This window comes from Bidens hawaiensis, unplaced genomic scaffold (assembly GCF_021521415.1).
Source record: "Bidens hawaiensis isolate Kalapana, Puna unplaced genomic scaffold, B.hawaiensis_p1.1 tig00067837_1, whole genome shotgun sequence".
NCBI lineage: Eukaryota > Viridiplantae > Streptophyta > Magnoliopsida > Asterales > Asteraceae > Bidens > Bidens hawaiensis.
Genome location: NW_027502030.1, coordinates 49,167 through 53,705, shown reverse-complemented (window position 1 = coordinate 53,705; position 4,539 = coordinate 49,167). Strand labels below are relative to the sequence as shown.

Here is a 4,539-nt window from a genome sequence, read left to right as displayed (position 1 = left end):
TTTATTTTAGTTGTTTTGTAAAACACTTTATTATATTTAATTAATCTCATACTTTTGTTCCAACGATAACTTGTGTTATTTTTAATTCTTTTATGCTTTTACCGATAAAGAAAAATAAAAGCTTGATCTTCTAATCCAATATGGTTGATAGTTAATGTTTGAAATTATTATTATCTTAGATTCAAAACATACTTTCCATAATAATGAGTTTGTATTGATTGTGTTTTTAAGCAAGTCAGATCTAAAACGTTAAAATTATTGTAAATGATTAGAGGCTCGGTTAGTATTGGGATAATTCGAAAGGCTATTAGTAAAAATAAAGTAAATGAAAAGCATTTACAAGTTACAAGCAGTGGCGTGATGTATAACAAAGATTTATAGCGTTGAAAGGCAATAAAGAAAACGTTGTGGATGATACGTGGAAATAAGAATAACAAAGTATATAATTTCAAGATTGGTCACAGCGGTTTTCAATCATCATCTCTTTTACCTTCCTTTTAAAAGTTTAAACTAAACCCCACATCACATCGCCGCCCTTGACCACCGTTTCCGACAAACATTCCGTCCTTAAAACCACCAACCGCCTCCCAGATCCAACCACTCACCAAAACAACCGTCATGGACTCGCCGGAGCAACGGCGTAAACGTAAACGGTTCCTGAAACCCACCAAACTCCGTCACTCTCCCGCCGTCAGATCTCTTGTTTACTTTTTCTGCTTCTTCCTTTTCTTCTACTTCTTCTTCCACCGTCACACCACGTCGTTTCACCACCCAATTAGGGTTTTATCCAAATTCAAACTCCACTCCAGGGTTTCATTTCCTGATCACATCCTGTTAATAATAACCTCCTCACAACCTCCCAATTCCAACAACCCATTCGAATGCCTTTACAAAACCAACCATACGGATCATCATGACGTCATCAACCGTTTACCCGTCTTGTCGGTGGACCAATACACCGATAACCGCTTCCTCGTCCGGTGTCCACCTTCTAACTCCTCATCGCTGGTTACACTAACACGACGGGGGCCAAGTTTACCAGTTGATTCCGGTGAAGATAATAAACCCTTGAACTCGTGGGATAATTTAGCCTATGAAGCGGTATTGGATGGAACTACTGTTATAATATTCGTCAAGGGGATTAGTCATAGACAGGGGAAAGAATCTGACCCGGCGAATTTTAATTGTCATTTCGGGTTACCAGATTCGGAAATGAATGGGAAATATATTCTTAGTTCCAAAGCTGTGACTGCCGCTCAGGAAGTGGTCAGGTGTGCGGTTCCAAGAAGTATTATTAACCACCCGGATAAAGCCCGTGGGGTTCGGGTCACGGTTAGTTTTCGAGCCCCGCGGGGTAACCATGTTCTCGTCCCGTCTGTTGCGAAAATACCCGGGTCGATATTCACCCCGAAAGCTATAAAACATGAGATTTGCGTTTGCACGATGCTGTGGAACCAGGCCCGTTTGATACGCGAGTGGGTTACATACCACTCGTGGCTTGGTGTCGGGAAGTGGTTCGTGTATGATAATAATAGTGATGATGAGATCAAAGCCGTTGTTGAGAATCTTGTATCCGAGGGTTATAATGTGAGCCGACACGTGTGGCCTTGGATCAAGACTCAAGAGGCCGGGTTCTCACATTGTGCGGTTCGGGCTCGGTCTGAATGCAATTGGGTTTCGTTTATGGATGTGGACGAGTTTTATTACTTTCCACATAACCCGACATCCGGGTTTGCGGGCCCGGGTTCGCTTAAAACCCTGGTTTCGAACTTTACCAAATCGTCATCGATTGGTGAGATTAGAACGTCATGTCATAGTTTCGGGCCTTCTGGGTTAACGTCTCGGCCCAAACACGGGGTCACGGTTGGGTACACGTGCAGACTACAAAGCCCGGAACGACACAAGTCGATTATCCGCCCCGATGCACTCGACCCAAATTTAATGAACGTGGTGCATCATTTTCATTTAAGGAGCGGGTATACGTTCATCGATTTGGCTCAAAGTGTCGCGGTCATTAATCATTATAAGTACCAAGTGTGGGAGGTTTTTCGGGCCAAGTTCTATAGACGGGTGGCCACTTATGTGGCGGATTGGACGGAGAACCAGAACGAAGGGTCGAGGGACCGAGCACCTGGGTTGGGGACGGAGGCGATTGAGCCGGTTGACTGGCGGTTGCGGTTTTGTGAGGTGTGGGATACTGGTTTGAGGGACTTTGTTTTGGGTAACTTGGGTGATGTGTCTAGTGGTGTTTTGCCATGGGATAAAGATATGTGATGTAATATTGGTATAGTGATACTTTGATTGATTGATTCTTTGACAGGGGTTAACTGTTGGTTATGCGAAAAGGGGGTGCCTTTTCGAATTTCGAGTTTTCCTAACATTGTTTTTATAAGTATGAAAGGGGCGGGTTTTGGTGATAGATGTATGTTATATAATTCTTTTCTTGTGACATTAAAGGAATTTATTGCTTGTGTTCCTCTTTTTGTATATTGGTTTGTAACTATGTTGTATGTAAGGTTTTGAGTAAGCCTGGTAAAACGGGTGATCGGGTCGGGCATGGGTTAAAGAATACTATGACCGTAACTTGTTCGTGTTAAAAACTTAAAAATAGGTTGTCTTTTAAAATGTTTTTGCCGTAAAACTTTTATGAGGGTTCGACGGCTCTAAGATTCACCATTTCGGTTAAAATATCGGGTCTAGAAAAGAAGAATTTTTGAAGTCAACAAAATGATGGTGAAGAAACACTAATCGACCCCGGGCAGATTATGGATAATCTGGGGGTTAAGTAATGTTTCCCACGAGGGTTAGGTCCGGCAAAGAAGGATGTTCTTCAGATGACCTGCAAAACAGACACCGTAAGCTCGTCACTGAGAAGGGGGGTTCCTCCTTGTGACCACCCTCCGGCGTGAGAATCAGACTAGATTGCTCAGAATATAAATGTATATTGAGAGAAATAGCTAGTGAAGGTAAAATACCAGATGATCCTACCGTTCCAAGGTGTTGGAGTATTTATAGCCGAAGGTAGGTTTCCAAGCAGGTACAGCCAGCTGTAGAATATTCCTGTTCTACCAACTATGGGCTACGCACGTGCCATGCTGGTTGGTGGGTAGGCAGCGGCTGATAGTGACCAGGCCGGCTGTGTACTATTCCTTTTCCACCAACTGCAGGCTATGTGCGTGCCACGACAAGGGTTGGTGAGTAGGCAGCGGCTAATAGTGACAAACAGTACTAGAGCATGCTCCTCGTACTGTTTGTCGGTGAGCTGTCACCTTGTGATTGGTTCATGGGCTGCTTTGGTCAGATCTTGTCTATTTTGTCCATACCTTGGCAGGTATAGTACAAAAGATCTTCCAGAAGCATACGGACTGGCTCATTTGGGCGGGAGTATTCCCGCCTTGCTCATTCCTTCAGGTGACACTGAATTATTAAGTTAGTGCCTTGTGCGTGTAGCCTTGCTATTAGTGCGGGTAGCCTTCCCTGATGGCTTGTATCCGCAGCTGCGGGGACAGGCGGGATACTTCACCATTGGGAGGCTTTCCCTGCGGGAACAGCTGGCGTACTGCGCGTAAGGTCTTCATCTCTGAGCATGGTGGGTCCTGCGGAACCAGTTGGTCCTTGCGCAAACGTCCCTCTTCAAGGTGAGTCTTGCGGGTCCAACTGGGCTCTGCTGGGACCTACCTCTTCAAGTCCCCCCAGTCCAATGTTCTTCTCATGAATTGTTAATAAGTGAGGTGAACTTTGGACTTAATCAAGGGGTTTTGAAAAGTATTTGGTTTTAAGGTTGTCCGTGGGGATTCTTCCCGCGGTTTCCCTAATGTCACGCAGAAATTCCCGACTTTTCTGCTTGATCTTTGGGTATGATGCGGGTAGGTGTGTAACCTCCTCGCAAGTCAGGAGCGTTGAGTTCCACTTGTGTAGATTCTCCATGAGGTTTTGGTAGTTTTGAACATAGTGATCAATTATGTTAAAACAACTAATTCCATCTTGGAGCTTCAAACAATCTAGTTCTCGACGTTCCCACTATGCGGGGATGTTATTCTCGTTTCCGCAAGCATGGCCCAGAAGATCCTTCTTGGTTTCAATTCCCTGCGGAGTGCTAGGTATGTGAAGGGTTTCGCCTTGACACTGTACCCGCACTCGTCTTATAGTTGCTTTACTTCCAAGGTATTCCTGGCTTCAATTCCCTGCGGGTGCTAAGTATGTGAAGGGTTTTGCCTTGACACTGTACTCGCACCTGTCTTATAGTTACTTAGTTGCCAAGGTAAGGGGTATTTTCCCGCTTACTTTTGAATCTTTTTGAAATTCGAAGAGTTGGTGAGAGGATAAGAACAGTCCAAACTGTTGAAACGTCGTCCGACGGTTTCTTCTGACAGTGTCAGGACGTGCAGGAAGTTATGGCGACGTGACAGTATATGGTCATTCCAGGCGCTTTTTCAGGCGCGTGGGCGCGATTTTTCGGGCGCGTGGCCACGAAATTAATGGCACGCGTCCTTTCAACAGCTGTTGCCAGCTTGCTCTTTGCCATGTGTCATAGTTTCA

At 44.8% G+C, this 4,539-nt stretch overlaps 1 pseudogene; it reads left to right on the top strand.

Annotated features, from left to right (window-relative positions):
* The first annotated feature begins 541 nt into the window (after positions 1-541).
* On the top strand, positions 542-2,508 carry LOC143605073 (glycosyltransferase family 92 protein RCOM_0530710 pseudogene; annotated as a pseudogene).
* The last annotated feature ends 2,031 nt before the right edge of the window (positions 2,509-4,539 follow it).